Genomic DNA, 22,295 nt, shown 5'->3' with positions numbered 1-22,295 from the left:
TAGGAGATATACAAATCTTGCAACATAAAATCTATTGTTATCTATCAATCAGGTCTATGATTTCACAGATGAAGAAGATATCAACGCAGGAGATGAGCGGTTATTTGAGGGAGCAACAATTACAAAAAATCAGAGCCTGTTTGCTGTTTTGGTATATTCAGACACAACATAAATGGTGTACATTTAGAAGGTCTTCTGTCTTTACCGAATAAACTACCAGCCACAAAATATCTATTTAACAAAGCCTGTGGGTCAGAGAGCAATGTAATTGAGTATCATTTTTATTGTGTGCACTGTAACACATATATAGGAAAAGAGGCATTGAAAAATTGTCCAGTCTGTAGGGAACATTTCTTTAAAGATGATACTTTGCAGAATGGGAACTTTTTCATTGTGTTGCCATTAGCAAACAGTTGTTACAAAATCAACATCTCTATAAACTGCTGTTAGATAGATCCTCTAGAGAGCCTACTGATAATGTTAAGGATATTTACGATGGCACATGTTATATTAAATATATACAGAATGGTTTTCTAAAAAACAAGGATAATGTCTCTCTCTCTCTCTTGTGGAATACAGATGGTGTGGCTGTCCTTATATCCTCGCAATAATCTGTATGGCCAGTGCAATGTATAGTTAATGAGCGACCACGTTGGGAGAGGTGGAATAATGTATTAGTAACAGCATTATGGTTTGGCAATTCAAAACCAGTTGTGTCCACATGTTTACAACCATTTGTAGATGAATGTGAAAAGCTGCATAATGAAGGTACAATCTGGAGTGACGTTGATGGAATTAGTCCTATCACTAAGGTTGCAAGTAGCGTGTGTTCTTGTGACTCTGTGGCCCGTACCCTGTTGCAGAATTTAAGTCAGTTTAATGGTAAGCATGGCTGTGGTTGGTGTCTTCATGAGGGAGAAGTGGTTGTAAAAGGACACGGACATGTCAGTTTATCCTTTCAATAAGGAAGAACAAACTGAACAGATCCCAGAATACCATGACAGAGATTGGAATATTGGCAGAAATTCTGAGCTAGCTGATAGTTGTTTAAAATCTATAAAGCTACCAAACACAGTTTCTTGAAGACCACAGTCAATAACAACCAGAAAATACTGGAAGGCATCTGAGTGGCGAAACTGACTTCTATACTACAGCTTACTTCTACTGCTAGATTAGCTCCCTTGCGTATATCGGGAACATTTCAGCTTGTTTGTGTGCAGTGTTCATCTTTTATTAGGAAAGTCAGTGTCACCAGCAGACCTGCTGCTTGTGAGCTTGCCTTGACTAAATCTGTGCTATTCAATGAGGTTTTATACAGAAAATAATTTTGCAGCTACAATGTACATTTAATGTTGAAGTTCCTCTGTTAAAACATGGGGACCCTTATGAGCGACATTCACTTTCCCATTTGAAAATAGCCATGGTAAACTTATATCATTTATACATGGTGCACAAGGATGCCACTACAAATAGTTAGAAAAATGTATCTTTTCAAACAGCTACCAAAATTTGCGGCACTAGATTTGTCTGAATGTAATGAGACCCTTATTTCTTTTTACAAGAAACAAACCGAAATGTTCAAGCTTCATGGTCTCATGACAATAATACTTTTCTGGGTGGTTCAGTTATAAAAGATCATTTGACTCTAAGTTACTGCAATAGAAGAACTACAGGGGCACAGACTGCACAAAACAGCTGGCAGATTTTGTAAAAGAGCTGTAATTAACAAACAGTTGTACACATCCAGTCAGTATTTGCGTCCAAAGAAAAGAAACTGTTACACTATTGAGATGAGTGATGGTAAAGTTGGGCATATAGTTGATTTCGTTGTTGTAAAGTCAGTGTGTCAGTGCTCCTGTGTGTGTTCTTTCACGACAGCAGATGAAAGCTTTGCTTTTGTAAACATCCTAAAAAGAAGAAACCGTTATCCGTTAGTTTGAGATAGACAACTGAAAATGTCAACTACTTTCATTTATGAAGTAGTACAAAGTGATGTCCTGGTAGCTAGAAGGCCTTCGGGTTTCTTATGACAATGTTTCTACATGGAGATGCATGGGAAGCAGTATTTGTGCAAGATACCAAATACAATTGAAACAGACATTTGAATTTGTAGTAATGCTACATATTGGCATTGTTATTAATTATCAGCAAATGTGGATCTTCCTGTGTTTTTATTTCCTCTATAGCCAGATGTTTTGCATCGTCCTATAATTTTAGGATTGAGACATAATTAATTATATATATGAGCGTAATTTCAGCAAGTTTCATTTGACACAAAATTAGGATAAATTTATATTTATATATCATTATAATAATATATATATATAGATATATATATAAGATGGTCTATATTATATAAAATATATATATCATTCGATATTATAAAACTGTGATGGTCATCGCTGTACATGATGTCTTTTTATATTTGCTCTATTGAATAAATAAATTAGGGAGAGAGAAACATGGAGTCCACTTTTTAATTTAACGTTTGTGCCTTCAGTGAATTTGGAACTCCAATGCTTTAGTATTCTGAGTGCAGGTATAACTGAAAAAGAACTTCTCTTAAGCAATTCTTTCGAGTCCAATCCAACTTTCTTGCTAGTGGGAAGAGGGACGGCGGGTGGGTGGGTGAATTATTGTTTTTAGTATGTTTAAATATTCAGGTTTTCATTGTGCTACACTATTGGAAAGAGGGAGGGAGGGTGAATTATTGCAAGCAACTGTACACATATTCCCTGCTTCATTAATATTTAATCAAACTGCAATCTATAAAAAAAGTCTATGGAGATCATTCTTTATAGAACTCCATAAATTATGTTGTGCTCTATAGAATTTTATAGAGATTTCCTGAACATCCATATAACTTTATAGAGACTCCAGAACTCCCTATAGAATTCTACAGCGGTTTTCTCAACGTCATTAGAACTATAGAGAATCCAGAATGCTCTATAGAGATTTCTATAGACCTCTATAGAGATTTCACATTTTCCATAAATTCTATGGAACCTCTATAGAATTCTGTAGAACAATTTCATAAGGGATGTCATTCTAAAATGCTAAGTTAGTGTTAAGTTAAATTTCAGTTTTTGTTTGGTTCGTTCCGCTACAATAAGGCACAAGTAAACCTCATTATTACTTTATGTAAACGTGTCTGGCCGCTTTTTACTGTGAAGAAATGGCAATGGCAAGGAATAATAATAATAAAAAGTAAAACTAATAATATACAGCATTCAGTAGAGGTCGTGTTAGCCTCTAAAAATGTGTATTTGTAAAAAGCATACCATCTCAATCTGCATTATCAACCATAACATCTGCATATTACATCAATGTAGTTATATTATTTTCCAATGTAACTATTTCAGATTAACAAAGTTTAACATGCAAAACAGTACACAGTGTCAATAATGGTAAAAGAAATAGACAATGTTTTCTTTTGAAAATCCCCCGTTCATGATGTAACAATCAGTGCTGTAGAATATGTGCCAACGTCTTTCAATGTCACTGCGAATCTCTGCGGGTAGCTGCCAACATCAGAAGTATTTACAGCTTTGCTGTTGTAAAAGTTCATTACATTTTCCTTTTAGCACCCAAGTCAAAAATGACTCATGCTCTTTCCAAGTCAGTGTTAATAATTCTCAGGAGCTTGGAAGGGTATAGTGATGAAACAGGAGACTTGCTGCAGAGAGTGAAGTGCTGAAGGAGCGGAAGCTGTGATCTGTGCCAGCGCCTTGCCCTTGTGGAAGGGTATAGTGATGAAACAGGAGACTTGCTGCAGAGAGTGAAGTGCTGAAGGAGCGGAAGCTGTGATCTGTGCCAGCGCCTTGCCCTTGTAGAAAGGTATTGTGCAATTTTTAAACAAAAGTCCTTTTCTCATCCATACAGCCGCGGAGAAAGTAGATCTAATCATACCCCATTAGGATCAGCATACTGCATTGCTGGGGTCTGCAGACAATGAACTGTTAATTATCAATTAAGCAATGAAGTGTGAAAAGAGGCTTTGCTAAATGAATTGCCTTTACAATAAATGAGATGTAATAAGCAGGAGTACTAATCTGCTAGATGCATCATGCTAGTTACTGTACTGAAGAGCAACATATGTAAGAGGTGCCTCGGCAGTAGCAGCCGTTTATGCCCTTCGTCTTTTGATTTACTGTTGTGTCTTTCATTAACATGCAATCACTTCCAAGCATTCAGTCTGCAATGGCATGGCATGTGGGGTGACTGTGAAGGATTCAGATATTATTCTCACCTTGCTCAAGGTATAAGAAGTGATTTCAGCCATAAGAAATAATGCACACCTTGGAACAGAGCTACTTGTATCTGGATTAGTCTATTTAAAGAATAGTTTTATATAAAAAATGCTAACTGAAATGTGTCCCAAACAGACCTTGCCCCTAAACTCACTGCGAGTCTGTCCTGTGTTCCCAAACAGATCCTTCCCTACATTCACTGCGAGTCTGTCCTGTTTTCCCAAACAGATCCTTCCCTTCTCTCACTGCGAGTCTGTCCTGTGTTGTCTAACATTCAGCAGCCCACACCTTTCTGTCACATACATATATTCCAGGCTAGATGAGTAATGGACTGCAGCACTTCTCACTGTACATAAAAAAAATACCTTTTCAGCACAATTTGTATTCTGTGTGGCACTATGTGTGCATTTGTATTCAGTAATATACATGTGACAGTTTGTGCCTTTTATATGCATGTACAATAGTGTACATGTTACTAAAATGCAGCATAATAAACATCTTAAATCTTGTACTGTATGGGATAGATCTTTGAAAAATATAAACTAAACATTTATTGCTGAAGATCAGTTTAACATAAATCAGTAGTTTTCGAAAGAAGTATTCATTAGCCACTTAGTATCTGCAGATATTTAACATGATTCTGGTGAGTCTCTACATGCTGGCTTAATTAACAAAGACTGGTTTGTTTCACTATTCATTTATGTGCATGGGTTATTTAAAAACATGTCATGCAGCACTGCAGAGCCAGTGGTGAAACTAAACCCCAGCAACTGTAATGACTCAGAAAATTTGAGGCTCTGTTGACTCCTCCAGACACACTCAGGCTGCGTGTTTATTGACTCATGATTGATTCAATGCTGCAATGATACTAACACAATTCTGGAATGTTCAGGAGCATGAAGAAGCATCCATTCCAGCAGCTTGCATGCCAACACAGTTCTGGAATGTTCAGGAGCACAGAGGTGCATCCATTCCAGCAGCTTGCATGCCAGAATGTTCAGGAGTTGGAAGAAGCATCCATTCCAGCAGCTTGCATGCTAACACAATTCTCAGAAAGACCAGGAACTATACTGTTTTACAACAACAAAAAGAAATTATAAAGTGCGGTATGAAGACTAAAGCATTGTTTTTGAACAGCATTGGCTCCACACAATGTACTTGGTTCAGGTAGTAGGCTTTGTTCTGCATTCCAGCCCGCGGGTTTGGCTGGGAAGCACAGTGAGGGCCGTATGGACTGGGGTTACTGGTTCCATCCCAGTTCAACAAACACACAACCCAATGTCTACTATATGAATAAAAGAATGCTAATGCTAGGTAGACCTGGATAGTTACCAGTTACAGTTGGGCTATGGAAAACGGAATTATAATTAATCTACTTGGAGAAAAGATCCTCGAGCAGGTTCGGAAGCATTTAAACTAGAAAGGAAGGGGGGAGAAATCAACAAAAAAACAGAAGGGAGACCGCATCAAAACAAGAACAACAACTCAGGTAAGACAACCATTAAATGTATTTATCTAAATGCTAGAAGTATCAGAAACAAAATTCTAGAACTTGAAGCTACTGCACTAACAGGTAACTATGATGTGATAGGTGTTACAGAAACGTGGTTATCTGAGAGTGATGGGGACGAATATAATATTTGTGGGTATACACTGTATAGGAAAGACAGGCAGGACAGAAGAGGAGGAGGGGTAGCGCTATACATAAGAAACAGTCTTGAAGCCCAGGTGTTAAACCTGGACAAAGAAAATAAAACCGAATCAATATGGGTCAGAATAACAGACAAAAATTCAAAAGGCATAATAATAGGAGCATGCTATAGACCGCCAGATTCAGACGGTGAGCACAATAATCTGTTATACAATGACATTAGAAATGTGTGTAGCAAAGGAGAAGCCATACTAATGGGGGATTTCAACTTCCCCCAAATAAAATGGGAAAACCCGGTGGGTAGCACGAAGGATGAAATAGAAATGGTGGAAATGACAAATGACTGCTTCCTAACACAATTTGTCAAGGCACCGACTAGAGGGGAGGCATGCCTTGATTTAGTCTTTTCAAATAACGAAGATAGAATAACTAAAACAGAGGTCAGAGAACCACTGGCAAACTCAGACCACAACATGGTCTCATTTGAAGTGTTTTTTAAATCCTCAAAAGTAAAGACTAAAGCTAAGGTTTACAATTTTAGAAAAGCAAACTATGAAGGCATGAAACAGAGACTAACAGAAGTAGATTGGAGTAAAATAGAGAAAACACCCACAGAAGAAGGATGGTTGTTCTTCAAAAATGTAGTACTAGAGGCGCAAAACAATTATATCCCTAAAGTAGACAAATCTAAATGTAAAACTAAATTGCCAAAATGGTTTAATAGATCAATTAAAAAAAATATTCAGCGAAAAAAGGCACTTTACAGAGCATTAAAAAAGGACCAAAAAGAAAGTACACAGAAAGAGTACACAGAACTGCAAATGCAAGTCAAAAAGGAAGTTAGAAAGGCCAAGAGAGAAATAGAAATGAACATTGCTAAGGGAGCTAAAACCAATTCCAAAATGTTTTTCCAATATTACAACAGCAAGAGAACATTCAAAGAGGAGATTAAATGTTTAAGAGATACAAATGGCAAAATCATAGAGGAAGAAAAAAAAATAGCAAATATGTTAAATGATTACTTTTCACAAGTTTTTACAAAGGAAGATACTGACAACATGCCCCACATGTCATCCAGTTCCTATCCAGTTTTAAATAACTTTAGCATAACTGAGGCAGAAGTGTTAAAGGGACTAGGAGCTCTTAAAATAAACAAATCCCCTGGGCCGGATGAGATCCTCCCAATAGTACTCAAAGAAATGAAAGAAGTCATTTACAAACCGCTAACCAAGATCATGCAGCAGTCTCTTGACACAGGGGTGGTACCGACAGACTGGAAAATTGCAAACGTAATACCGATCCACAAAAAGGGAAACAAAACTGAACCAGGTAACTACAGACCAGTAAGCCTGACTTCTATTATATGCAAACTTATGGAAACTATAATAAGATCCAAAATGGAAAATTACCTATATGGTAACAGGGTACTGGGAGACAGTCAACATGGTTTTAGGAAAGGGAGATCGTGTCTAACTAACTTGCTTGATTTTTTTGAGGATGCAACATCGATAATGGATAATTGCAAAGCATATGACATGGTTTATTTAGATTTCCAGAAAGCTTTTGACAAAGTCCCGCACAAAAGATTAATTCTCAAACTGAACGCAGTTGGGATTCAAGGAAACACATGTACATGGATTAGGGAGTGGTTAACATGTAGAAAACAGAAAGTACTGATTAGAGGAAAAACCTCAGAATGGAGTGTGGTAACCAGCGGTGTACCACAGGGATCAGTATTAGGTCCTCTGCTATTCCTAATCTACATTAATGATTTAGATTCTGGTATAGTAAGCAAACTTGTTAAATTTGCAGACGACACAAAAGTAGGAGGAGTGGCAAACACTGTTGCAGCAGCAAAGGTCATTCAAAATGATCTAGACAAGATTCAGAACTGGGCAGACACATGGCAAATGACATTTAATAGAGAAAAGTGTAAGGTACTGCACGCAGGAAATAAAAATGTACATTATAAATATCATATGGGAGATATTGAAATTGGAGAAGGAATCTATGAAAAAGACCTAGGAGTTTTTGTTGACTCAGAAATGTCTTCATCTAGGCAATGTGGGGAAGCTATAAAAAAGGCTAACAAGATGCTCGGATACATTGTGAAAAGTGTTGAATTTAAATCAAGGGAAGTAATGTTAAAACTGTACAATGCACTTGTAAGACCTCATCTTGAATATTGTGTGCAGTTCTGGTCACCTCGCTATAAAAAAGATATTGCTGCTCTAGAAAGAGTGCAAAGAAGAGCGACCAGAATTATTCCGGGCTTAAAAGGCATGTCATATGCAGACAGGCTAAAAGAATTGAATCTGTTCAGTCTTGAACAAAGAAGACTACGTGGCGACCTAATTCAAGCATTCAAAATTCTAAAAGGTATTGACAGTGTCGACGCAAGGGACTTTTTCATCCTGAAAAAAGAAACAAGGACCAGGGGTCACAAATGGAGATTAGAAAAAGGGGCATTCAGAACAGAAAATAGGAGACACTTTTTTACACAGAGAATTGTGAGGGTCTGGAATCAACTCCCCAGTAATGTTGTTGAAGCTGACACCCTGGGATCCTTCAAGAAGCTGCTTGATGAGATTTTTGGGATCAATAAGCTACTAACAACCAAACGAGCAAGATGGGCCGAATGGCCTCCTCTCGTTTGTAAACTTTCTTATGTTCTTATGTTCTTAACATGCGCAAGACAGAGACCACCCACCACATCCCCAGAATTATATCAAGGTTCTCTGGTAAAGAGATCAGTTTGTTCTCCTGACCGAAGCAACATGGAGGCTGGGAGTTTACTCGGTGTGTGGAGTTCATCAATGTACGAAGAAACCATTTCACAGGTAATCTTCGTCTTTAAAAATGCGAATTATTCTAAACTCGTACAATGGTATTTTTACGTTACAGAAGTGTGTGAGCCTTCATAAATAAAGGTTTGTTGTTATCTCAAACTGACATCAATCCTGAGGTCCTTATGGTCACTAACAATACAGCACGAAGTTCAGAAAGTACTTTGTGATTTATTACAGGAATAACAAACTACAGTTACACACCAGCCCTCAAAAGGTGGAAATTCTTAAACAGTTCATGGAGATAAAATAGAAAAACAGTCCCTAACGAACCTTCTCATGCACATGAGAAAATTGTGTGGTTGTCTTCTTGCATTTAATCTCTTAAGGGAAATGTGAACTCTGGAAATGTATTTTAAGACTCTCCTTATTCTGTTCCTTTGAATAAAAAGCAAGTATGTGACCATTTTACAGCAAGACACAACCTCTGGGTTGTTTCTGTAAACCCATGTTGCACAGTACTGAAGGGATTTCTGCAGCGCTGCTTGCCCTGAAGATACCATGAGAATGTGTAAGCTTTCAGCCATGGGGCTCTGTGCCTCGGGTCACTTCCCTGCTAAAGTTTCCTTTTCTTTCCATTCATGGAGAGAGATATTTCTTTGTAAGACGGCTGGAGTGCTGTCAGCTGTTTGTTCATTAAGATGAAGCTATCTCTTTAGAAAGCAGTACAGCTGATACAATGGTACTTCTATCTGAAGAGTTTCGTAATTACCTGTACCAATCCAGATCATGTTGTTAATGGCAATCCCCAATAGAGTGTGTGTGTGTGTGTGTGTGTGTGTGTGTGTGTGTGTGTGTGTGTGTGTGTGTATATATATATATATATATATATATATATATATATATATATATATATATATATATATATATATATATATATATATATATATTTAATGATTTATGCATTAGTTACCTAAACAACCAGTGATAACTGGTACTGAATACATAAGGAAGAAGTGTGAACTGTTTCAATCGTCTCTTCTGTGTATAGTTTTGTATTTATTTATTTGTTATTTTCCTTAAAATAAAAACACATTGCAATACAAGACAAAAAATGATTGATTGAATATTTGTTTATTTTATTTATTCATTTTTAATTTAATCATCTACAAATATGTATTTTTAAGGCCTTTTGACGTCAGTCAAAATTAGTGTCACCGTTTTAAAAATGCGATTCTTTTTGCAGATGAGCCAGATGTCCCGACCTTTGGGGCAGCCTCTAATCATTTCTCTGAATACACCTTCTGTCAGGCCGCCTCTTGGGTAAGCAGCCTCAATTAGTTCTGTTCATTCTTCCGTTTGCAAATTCTGCTGATAAGGAAGCTGTATAGCCAAGTGAAGCTGCAGCATTACTGAGGATCTCGTTTATCATGATCTCAAGCCGTGGGCTGTTGCCATGGTAACCCTCTCCTGAAGACGAAACCAAACATGAAGATCGGCAACAAAACATAATGATCCTCTTTACAACAGGAACTCTTAATGAACTAGATCTTTTACAAGATCCCTTACATGCCATGCAGTTGTGCAGGTATGCACCTCCATTTTAATTCTTTTGAAAACTCTTTTTTTTTTTAATCATAGTAGCAAAAGCAATGCCATTGTGTTGTTTCAGTACCCTGACGTGGTCTCTCTTGATCCTGTGTGCCTCAGGGTATGCAGCTTGGATGCTTAATACAATGAGCCTGAGATTTGTATTAATGTGCTGGCTGGAAGATAAATATATCAAATAATGAACAGGCCACTTCTGGACTTTAACCCTTTTGTTGCTGGGCGTAGTTGTGTAGCATCTCAATTAGCTTTCTTTTGTTATTTGTGCCATGTTCTTCAGCTTTGTCATGTATTATGCCTTCAAAAAATAAGGGGCGGGGGTCAATCAGGTCACCTGACCACTATGCACAAAGTGATTCGACTGATCGCACCCGTCGGTCTCAGAGCAGCATTTCCTACTAGCAGAACGACTCTCTTAACAACAGTAGTCATGTTATATGTTTAAAGTGTGGACTAGTAACAAACTGGCAATGTCAGTATTTTAATTTGGCTGTTTGAATTGAAACAGAAGGAAATTGTGAAGCGTGCGGTTTCAGATTTAGTTGAAGATGTGTAGCATGACTGCTTTCTGCTGTTCTGAATTACACCTGTTCTGCTTGTATATGATGCTGAAAATTCATACCTGTATCAAGAGACTTGCAGCTACAGATCCTGAATGCATCATAAACTAGCTTGCTGGGTGAAAATGAAGGTTGCTCTTCAGAGATCCTTGTGGAGTGTAGATGAGAGCACAGTTACAGCTGTTGTGACAGCTCAGCAATAAGACATGCAGAGAAGGGAAAGAATTTCTGAGTCTGGGTGCAGAAAGAGACGGTGTTCCCCAAGGGTGCAAAGTCAGAAATGAATTTGAGAGAAACTATCAGCAGAGTGCCGGGCTTGCTGAGGGGGATTTCTGAATCCCATCCACATGATCTGCCTGCATGGAATTCCAATGGATACAATTCCATTGGTTCCGCTGTAATTGGCTTAACAGCAGCTTAGCTTAATGACATCATCCAATTGTTGAGGCAGTTCTGAAGCAGTTTAGAAGTCCTAGCAGCCAGCCAGATACAAAAACATCATCTGTCTAATTAGCAATGGATGAGAAAGGACCCGCTTGAACCATTCCTTCTGTCTTCAAATTTCAGTTTTTCCTTTCAGCTGCATTGTTTGTTGTATGGATTTAAATTGTCATTAGTATAAAATTAGCTGACTGTTGGGGTGATTTAGATTTTTTTCATTTCACATGCAGTAATTGCCCCCTTGCTCCAGCACGAGGACAAGGGGAATGTGCTTGGAAACCACGTCAACAAGTCAATTGCCTGGTACACACAGAAGGGTTAGAGTGGATGTGGGCGAGCTACTGGCCTCTGAGGAGAAATACCAGCACGTGAGCCTGGCCTCTAGGGTCTGCTGTACCGTGATGAGGAGACACACTCCCTGATGATCTTACTGGCCACTAGGGTCCGCTGTACTGTGATGAGGAGACACGCTCCCTGATGATCTTACTGGCCACTAGGGTCCGCTGTACAGTGATGAGGAGACACACTCCCTGATGATCTTACTGGCCTCTAGGGTCCGCTGTACAGTGATGAGGAGACACACTCCCTGATGATCTTACTGGCCACTAGGGTCCGCTGTACAGTGATGAGGAGACACACTCCCTGATGATCTTACTGGCCACTAGGGTCCGCTGTACAGTGATGAGGAGACACACTCCCTGATGATCTTACTGGCCACTAGGGTCCGCTGTACAGTGATGAGGAGACACTCTCCCTGATGATCTTACTGGCCTCTAGGGTCCGCTGTACTGTGATGAGGAGACACGCTCCCTGATGATCTTACTGGCCTCTAGGGTCCGCTGTACCGTGATGAGGAGACACGCTCCCTGATGATCTTACTGGCCTCTAGGGTCCGTTGTACCATGATGAGGAGACACGCTGCCTGATCTTCTCTCCCCTTTTCTCTCTCCTGTTTCTTTGAGCCTGAAGGTTCACTGCAAGGATATTTCATCACTTGGCATTGGCATTGAGCAAACCCTCCAAGAGTAATAAATGAAAGTATGAGGCTTTAAACCAGACTGGAAGAAAAAGTTTGCTTTCACTGAAAACAGTGGGGAAACCTGTATCTGTCAGGTGGGCAAACTCAAACGTCATTATGAAACAAATCACACATTTTCATCTGAATATTTTACTAGATCAGACTGAAGGCAGGTGCTGCTTTCAGCATTCATTAAAGAAGCTGATTTAACAACTCCAGTGAGCTTTATATGGCAAGTATGGATCTCGCTCGTGGAAAACGTCCTTATTCAGATGAATGAACCTATAAGGTTGGAGTGTTAGCGCTAGACTAATGCATGTTTACATGTTATATGGCAGGTCTAAAGTTAATAATATATTTATTTCTGTCTCATCATAAGCAGTTACTGTAATCCCTTTCAAAATACAGTGTGTTTGTCATCCACAAAGCTGTCAAAAATATTTAATACACAGAGCATACAAAAAATGAACTTCAAAAACATTTTATTTATTTCTTTATTTCTTTATTTTCTTATGCTGTATCAGCTATATTTAAAACAAATATTTAAAGTCATATTTACTATCCAACCTTGCCTCACTTATTATCTTGACTGTTTCATATATTAAATATGTACTGCAGACTCAGCCATAGTGGAAAATGAAATGCCCCTCGGGAAGACTACTGTTACCTCCAGTCCTGTCGTTAACAATAGTCTTCCCTCTGGGCAATAATCTTCTCCTCTCTAGTCCATATTTATTGATTGTCTGTCTGTCTGTCTGTTTAATTATATATATCCCTTAATATAGAATTCACGGCACCTAAACTTAACATCACTTATGTTTGTTCTTATTCCATCTATTTTTATTTTAGCAACAATTTCAATTAAGTAGATGGCTTCAATTATTTTCACTGTCTGACTGTTAAATTATTTCCATCAGCTATTACACTGGCCCCTGGTTTCTACAGTACGGCGACCTAAGGTCACACTGTCACACTCTCTCTCTCTCTCCTCTCCTCTCTCTGTCTGTCTATCTCTGTCTCTTTCTCTGTCTCTCTATGTCTCTGTCTCTCTCTCTATGCCTCTGTATCTCTCTATGTCTCTCTATCTCTATTCCTCTCTCTATGTCTCTCTCCTCTCTCTCGCTCACTCTCTCTGTCTCTCTCTATGTCTCTGTCTCCTCTGTATTACAGTCCCACATAGATTCTGTTAAATCTCTTTTAGTTGAACTGGGAATTCTCAATGTTTGCCTTTCAGAGCCGATGCAAGGTCTTCTGTGGTTCCACTTGTGTCAGAAGGCCGACTTGCAGTAGAGTTTGTCTGTGTTCCTGGTCAGACACACCCAGTCTCGCACAGTGTCTGATGGGAATCTCTTGCTGTAAATGTGACCGGTGCCGGCAGGTCATATCATTTCTCGTTACGTCCTGTTTGTATTCTTCAAGTTTCTCGATTCTGGGGTGGTCATTTTAAATACACGAAGAGCTAATCGGTTAGGCTGTTGTCTGCTGCTCTCTTCTTTCTTGACTGACTGTGTAAAGCTCTTGTACAAAACAGCTTCTCCCTTAATTACAATTATGCCATTTGTCACATCTGACTTTGAGAACCAGGTGCATCCTTGCTTGCCGTATGAATGTATGAGATGTTACTGTGGTGACCAGGGACCTGTTTCTTTACAAGCTACACTCCTTACAAACTTCTCATTTTCTTTCTTGTGCTACATCATTACAGCAAAGGTTAACCTTTTAAATACTCTTATGGTCCTACAGGTGTATTGCTGTGTTTAGATTAGGACCATTCCTTTCATGAAGTAGTCGTTTACATGTGGGATCAGTGTTTTGTTATATATAGCCATATCGTGTTCGGTAATCCTACTGGTAAGAATTAGGGACTAGAGAATACTAATGACAGTGATAATAGTAACACACAGGATAATGGAATAGTTTAACGATCATGTTTTAAACAAAGACAGTATTCATGCAGGTTAACTGCAAACCTGTGAAGAGGAAACAGGTTTAATGTAAAATATATGAATGCTTATTGTAAAACGTATGAATGGAATGGATGTTAAACAATATTGTTTATGTTTGTAACTCTTTATTGAATAATGTATTGTTTTTGGTGTTTTCCCTTGAGTGCTTATAAAATGAACAAGTGAAGGGCTTATGTTACATTTCTAAAATGAATTCAGCTATGCTGTTAATATTATTAAATACATGTACTGTTGCATACAGTGTATAAATAATACTAACATTTACACCAGGGTGTCTATTTTAGAACGGTTTAGTTTAAAAATGTGTGTTTAAGAAAGATTGTTTACTGTAACACATTGCTGCATGTACATAAATCACTGCAATTCGTGGTCTCTCTTCTGAATACCGCATCTATTTTCCTCCTGAATCCTAGATGTTAATTCACACAAGATTGCTATTACATAACTCCAGGGATTCATCTTCTGGCTATTTAGTTTTTTTCATTCCCTCATCTTCTATGTTTGCTGCTTGTCCTACTCTTTGTGCTGAATTTGAAATAGTACTGCACACGGGTTGACCTTATCTATACCACTTGGGAATTGCTAACCTTCCATTAAAATTCCCACTTTCCCGTCTCACTGACGAGAGAGCAAGGTCATTGAGCCTGTCCTGCTGCACAAAGACCAACGTACTTAACATAGTGGGATTGAGTGTTGCTTACTGACAGAACCCCTATGTCTGAATGAAGCGTGCGGTGATCTGAGTAACCGCTTGTGTTCTGAGATTATAGCACGATGTTGGCTCTAACAGCGTGTAATTCAGTGTGCAAAGATTGATTTATGAAAAGGAAATGCAGAAAAGTGTTCTAATCCACAGATCTCACTGTCATGTAAAAATGAGCTGTTTGTCTGATCTATAGGACATTTACTTTCCTGTAGTATTTTGTCGTGCTGTATCACATTTTATAAATTACTTTCCTCTAGTATTTTGTCGTGCTGTATCACATATTTTAAAGTACCTTCCTCTAGTATTTTCTCGTGCTGTATCACATTTTATAAAGCTTCATGTTCCTTACTTTATTTTTTCAAGTGATCTTTGCCAACAATTTGTTAATTAAACATTTTTTCACTTTATTCCCAGGGCAAGAGAACAGCATTAAGATCAGCCCACCATGGGCAACCATAAATCAGTGAATTACTGAATTTATTAAACATGAATACATGGTTTCATTTCCATCATCGTTGATTCATTTCTTGCTAGAAAGTGATTGTTCCACCGGTCAGCCATAGACAAATAGTTTTTATTTTATGCAGAAACCAAATGTGGCAAAGCTCCTTTTTTTTGTTAATTTGTAATAAATAAATAAATAAACTGGAGTGAATACAAGCTTGCATTCTATTTTATTATACCAGTGACTTGACTTGATTAAAGATGAGAAACACAGATGTCTGAGCAGTGAATTGCACAGTGCATGTATCCAGCATAGCCAGCTCAATAGAACCCAGTGTTTGCACTTTATCATGGGAGCAACACAATAACACAATGTTTATTTCCTTTTTTATTTTTTTGCCCTTTTTCATGGAGCTGATTGACTGAAAGGTATAAATCTTGCTGGTACAAGCTGTTGTCATTTTAGTTGAGTGTTTTATAGGGAGTGCTTTGATAAATGCAAATCAAATTGTTAAACATTCAAGCAATGAGAATCTTACATGCAAGGATGAACTTATGCGTGAAATGTACTTTCATTTTCTCTGACGTATTGACAAACTGCATAAAGAGTAACTCCACAATTGTGATCATAGAGACCATCCACTGAAGAACCCATTGATTGAATAATAAAGGCTCCAACACATTTATATACCTACGTTACAGTGCCTGCCCTGGTCCTTGCTCATTCCCAGTACTTTCAGGTGCACTTTTGATTTAGAGACAGGATTTCTCCCTGCTTTAGACCTTGATAAGTCATGGAGGTCTAAATGTTAGAACAGCATGGAGTCACCTTTGTAAAAAGTCTATTTTTACATGCAATTAATCATTAGGAGGCAGTGTGGTCCAGTGGTTAAAGTCCAGGGCTTGTAACCAGGAGGTCACCGGGTCAGATCCCCCCTCTGCCACTGACTTTGTGACCCTGAGCAAGTCACTTAACCTCCTTGTGTTCCATCCTGTGGGTGAGGTGTTAAATCATTGTCCTATTATAAGTGAGTCTGCATATAATGCACTGTTCACAAGCTACCTCTGTAAAGCGCTTTATTATGGTGGTCCACTATGAAAGGTGCTATATAAAGATATTGTTATTAGTCAAGCCGTTGTTTTACTTGGAGACTTTAGATCACTATGTACTGTAAACTTTAGATCACTATATACTGTATGGGGAATATATAATTTCATTAAGTGTAGAAATGCCCCTTCATTTATAACCAATATTCTATTTGAAAGGATCTGGAAATTAAATGTATTATACAGAAGAACCGAGGTATGTCATGTCTCATTTAGAACAAGTTTGCCGAGTAAACGTGTACGAACCATTCGAAATTGTGCTATTTTGACAGGCTCATAGTAGAACTATAATCTTGGGATCAACCTGAGAGACACTCCGACGTCGTTTCCTTTTTGACGCCTCCACGTCTGAATGGACGTACCTGACAACCCTCCTCGCAGTGACTTACCTACTCGAGCCCTCCGAACGTCTTTGTGACAGTCCTGCGAGAACCCTTCCGACGTGAATGTGACTGCACTGGGCGATGGTTCTGACGTCAACAATAACTGTTCACATCGGAGCGCTATGCCAAATGATATTTTAACTTGACCTCTTGACCGTCTTTGTGTCATGGCTGCAGCTACACTGAATGGACTGCTCTTTGAGGCTGCAGCTACACTGAATGGACGTCGATATATCGTTCTTCTTTCCATGTATGACAGTACGTGTTTGTACACTCGTCAAGTAACAAATGCACTCCTTCAACCAAGATGGTGGCCTGATGCAGCTATCACTGGTAAACTGATGGACTGCTCTTTGGAGGCTGCAGCTACACTCAAACTGCTCCTGCAGCTACACTCACATGCTGGGAGGTGTAAGCTGAATCAACATAAAACTTGGTAGGTATCATCCCATGTAGATTATAGTTCAGATGCAAAAAAAAAATGGACTGCAGGAGGCTGCATCAACCAAGATGGTGGCCTGAGGCTGCAGCATTTTTTGGCTACAAATGGACTGCTTTCAAAATCTGAATGGACTGCTCTTGGGAACTGGTAAACTGATGTGATCCACTACACTGAATGGACTGCTTCGTAAGCTGCAGCTACATGAATGGACTGCTTGCTGCGATAGGAGGCTGCAGCTACACTGAATGGACTGCTCAGAGGCTGCAGCTACACTGAATGGACTGCTCTAGGAGGCTGCAGCTACACTGAATGGACTGCTCTGGGAGGCTGCAGCTACACTGAATGGACTGCTCTTTGAGGCTGCAGCTACACTCAAGGAGACTGCTCTAGGAGGCTGCAGCTACACTGAATGGACTGCTCTAGGAGGCTGCAGCTACACTGAATGGACTGCTCTAGGAGGCTGCTACACTGAATGGACTGCTCTATACAGAAGCTGCAGCTACACTGAATGGACTGCTGTAGCAGGCTGCAGCTACACTGAATGGACTGCTCTTTGAGCTGCAGCTACACTGAATGGACTGCTCTGGGAGGCTGCAGCTACACTGAATGGACTGCTCTGGGAGGCTGCAGCTACACTGAATGGACTGCTCTGGGAGGCTGCAGCTACACTGAATGGACTGCTCTAGCAGGCTGCAGCTACACTGAATGGACTGCTCTGGGAGGCTGCAGCTACACTGAATGGACTGCTGTAGGAGGCTGCAGCTACACTGAATGGACTGCTCTAGGAGGCTGCAGCTACACTGAATGGACTGCTCTGGGAGGCTGCAGCTACACTGAATGGACTGCTCTGGACTTCAGACCCAGTGGGACAAAATAAAATGAACACTGACTTCCTCAAAGAAGGATGTAGTAAAGAACCTGCGGCTCACTGGGTACAGTTAACAAGCAGCACACTACAACAGCTTTGCTTAGAACTTCTCAACTCTTCCTTTTACTTTCTAATGAACAAGCAGCACACCACGGCAGCCTTGCTTAGAGAACTTCACAACCCTTCCCTTTACTTTCTAACCCCATGACTAAACTCCCAGTGCACTTCACAGGCAGGATGCAGACTATGTTATAGTCCTATGTTACATACTCCTAGAGTTAATGCTTAACCATTCATGCAGTTTGAAGAGATTGTAAATCTTACAATTGGAAACCGAGACTCTTGTCTTTTACAAATTATGTGAAGTTTGTTATTTTGTAATGTTTGTGGAAATGAAGAATACATGAGTAATTATCCTGCTGCTACAAGAATTGGGTCAAATGAACGCTGGAAACTGTAGTGCCAGTAAGAAGCCCTGTAATAAATCATTAGTTCTAATATAGAAATCTGGGTCTGCATTTGTGTGTGGAGTCTAGTTTTCTAGATTGCTGAAGCTCATACTGTAGTCTCAAAAGTACATGGCCCTTCGTTTTCAATCAAATCAGCAATAACTATAATCGCCTTAAGTTTCAAATGAACAGATGTTTTTTAGGTTTCATTTTTCTCATACACAGGAACCTTGTTCCGGTCAGGAATCCTTTGACAATATGCACTGCTTTTTATTTCTACAGCCAAGTGCTTTTCAGTCTTCATCATTAATGCCAAGGTTAACCAAACAATGAGAGTGTTAACCAGGGATCACAAATTTGAAAGCATTGCAGAACCCCACAGTGTGGAGAGCAAACCTGCACGTCATACATATGATCTCTTCATCACCTTTGTAATTGTTATTATATTTCTTATGAATATACGGAGTCATTACTCCCCTGGGCAATGCTGTCACACATGTTACATACAGGGTTTGTAAGGATCATATGATTTTCATTAAGAACGTATTGAACACCTTTTAAAGTAACCTGAGCAATTGTGAGACAGTGAGATAACATTATTCAGTTAAGATGATTCCGATTGGCTGTCTTCTTACGCAGTCACATGCTTGTCTCTAGCTAGAACAAACCAGCCATTATTTGTCTAAGCTGTAATGGGAGGGTCGATAGTATGTGTCAGACTTGGGTTGATACCGTGATCCTAAATAAAAATAATCTGCATTTATTTTTTTAAATTATTTTTCTTAGTTTTTATACATTTTTGTTCTGCTAAATCTTCCATGTCTGCACGTCTGGAATGGAGGTCTGTGTAGTATTTTTTAATTGAAAGGGTAAGTTGTCTGGAATGGAGGTCTGTGTAGTATTTTTTAATTGAAAGGGTAAGTTGTCTGGAATGGAGGTCTGTGTAGTATTTTTTAATTGAAAGGGTAAGTTGTCTGGAATGGAGGTCTGTGTAGTATTTTTTAATTGAAAGGGTAAGTTGTCTGGAATGGAGAATCTGTGTAGTATTTTTTAATTGAAAGGGTAAGTTGTCTGGAATGGAGGTCTGTGTAGTATTTTTTAATTGAAAGGGTAAGTTGTCTGGAATGGAGGTCTGTGTAGTATTTTTTAATTGAAAGGGTAAGTTGTCTGGAATGGAGGTCTGTGTAGTATTTTCTAATTGAAAGGGTAAGTTGTCTGGAATGGAGGCCTGTGTAGTATTTTTTAATTGAAAGGGTAAGTTGTCTGGAATGGAGATCTGTGTAGTAGTATTTTTTTAATTGAATATTTTAATTGAATACAGCTTTTGCATTTGTTGTTTTTAATATGAATAAATCAGATGACTTTCCTGTGGTGTTCAGTTTGTTCTAATTTTAAATGATTTCTTACCTGAGAGATTGAAGCTGGATTTTGCCTTTGTTTTTGTTGTTATTTTTACATGTCCTTGTACTAGTTTTTAGACTGGGTTGGGAAAGTGTCTCTCTTAGAGAATATTGCAATGGTGGCTACAGTTCCACCTGGTATTTCTCAGATTTGAAGGCTAGCAGGTCAGGCTTGTGTTACCTTGAGCATGGTCATTCCTGACTGGTCTAGATTGTCTCGTTTGTCTAGGCAGTCTGTGACCCTCCACCCCAGCAGCAGTGTGTGTACATTAAATAAAGATGGGCTTATTAGTAGTAGTTTATTGTTTTGTGAAAGTGGTCTAGTTTAATCTTAAATAGAATATGCGACTGCATCTTTAAAGACCTTTGTGCTATTAAACCAAATACCCGGTCTCCCACTTCTGCTTGCACCTTGAAATGCCATTACCTGCTCTATCAGAGCGTGAGGCAATTTGTTATCTGGAGCAGCCAATTTTTCACTGCAGTTCCACTGGGGTGAGGAGCAAAGTCATCTGAAATTGCTGTGGCAACAGAACACTGACTAGCATTGCTTGAGCCACTGTCCCAAATCACCCACCCCTTTATCAGATTGCATGCAGATCGCTGGATGCTGTGGAACCTCTGAATTGATCAGATCTGGATCCCTATAGGAGTCTTTCAACATAGAAAAATATCTCACACACATCTCACCTTAATCCATTCGGACTGTCTTGAACAGCCGCCCTATTACTAAAAGAACTGTACCATGGTATAATCATAGTGCATGCCCTATACATCAGGACATTAGAAACACTGTCTACTATATCTGACTAATGGGCTATGCAAATAGAATCCCAAATATGGATTCTGTAATACTGTATGTAAAAGATTTAGTCACAAAGGGATGGTGGGACAAGCTTGGTTAGCAGTTACTACAACATTCCATTCATTTTGCCTCTGCCATGTTTTAGTTTCCATAGAGATCTGCTAAGACTCCAGTGCAGTCCTGTGATCAAGTGTTTTCCCTATTGTGTGCATCAGACTCCACAACCACCTTAATCCAGTCCTCTGCAGTGTCTCACTATTGTCACTCCATTGGACACTCCTTCTATATATAGTACCGCTTCTGACTTTATTAACAAGGATCAAGCTGCTGTCTGCCTCAGCCCCTGGTCCTCTTATCCAACACCCCCCACTTCCCATGGTCACCCAAAAGCTGACAATAACACAAAACCCAGAAGACTGTACTATCAGATATAGGTAAACAAGACTTATTTTTTATTTTGTTTTGTCCGTTTATTTTCCCCAACAAAACAGTACAAATAAATTTAAAAAATGACGACATTCACACCGTTGAAGCCTAGCTGTATCTGTGCAGGGAATCTGAAAGCAATGGATTACAGTAGTCTTAGTGTGTGAGGGGGAGAGATTCACTTTTGTTTCATGTTCTGCCTATCCAATACGTATTTTAAACTCACAATTCAATTATTTTCAGTGCTTTATTGTGTAAAGCAATTTATTTAGGAAATGGAATTCTACCCTTGTAGGGCTGCCTTCAGTCAGATGAAACATGAATGCAGAATGCAGGAATGCAGCGGGCTGCAGTGTAGATTTTGAATGTCGTGGGAATGCAGCGAGCTGCAGTGTAGATTCTGAATGTCGTGGGAATGCAGCGAGCTGCAGGGTAGAGTCTGAATGTCGTGGGAATGCAGCGAGCTGCAGAGTAGATTCTGAATGTATGTTGGGAATGCAGCGAGCTGCAGGGTAGATTCTGAATGTCGTGGGAATGCAGCAGGCTGCAGTGTATATTCTGAATGTCGTGGGAATGCAGTGGGCTGTAGGGTAGATTCTGAATGTCGTGGGAATGCAGCGAGCTGCAGTGTAGATTCTGAATGTCGTGGGAATGCAGCGAGCTGCAGGGTAGATTCTGAATGTCGTGGGAATGCAGCAGGCTGCAGTGTATATTCTGAATGTCGTGGGAATGCAGTGGGCTGTAGGGTAGATTCTGAATGTCGTGGGAATGCAGCGAGCTGCAGTGTAGATTCTGAATGTCGTGGGAATGCAGCGAGCTGCAGGGTAGAGTCTGAATGTCGTGGGAATGCAGCGAGCTGCAGAGTAGATTCTGAATGTATGTTGGGAATGCAGCGAGCTACAGGGTAGATTCTGAATGTCGTGGGAATGCAGCAGGCTGCAGTGTATATTCTGAATGTCGTGGGAATGCAGTGGGCTGTAGGGT

The 22,295-nt window shown here is 39.4% G+C and overlaps 1 protein-coding gene across 2 annotated transcripts in view; it reads left to right on the top strand.

Moving 5' to 3' along the window:
* The first annotated feature begins 3,447 nt into the window (after positions 1-3,447).
* The window catches only part of LOC121317655 (histone-lysine N-methyltransferase SMYD3-like), a 161,831-nt gene continuing 142,983 nt past the window's right edge, over positions 3,448-22,295 (top strand). For both annotated transcript variants that reach the window (XM_041253824.1, XM_041253822.1), the window contains exon 1: positions 3,448-3,837. The gene's annotated coding sequence lies outside the window, so the exon portion shown is untranslated. The remainder of the gene's footprint in view (positions 3,838-22,295) is intronic.

This window comes from Polyodon spathula, chromosome 6 (assembly GCF_017654505.1).
Source record: "Polyodon spathula isolate WHYD16114869_AA chromosome 6, ASM1765450v1, whole genome shotgun sequence".
Taxonomy (NCBI): domain Eukaryota; kingdom Metazoa; phylum Chordata; class Actinopteri; order Acipenseriformes; family Polyodontidae; genus Polyodon; species Polyodon spathula.
Note: the sequence above shows the minus strand (reverse complement) of the source record. Positions and strands in the feature narration are given on the sequence as shown.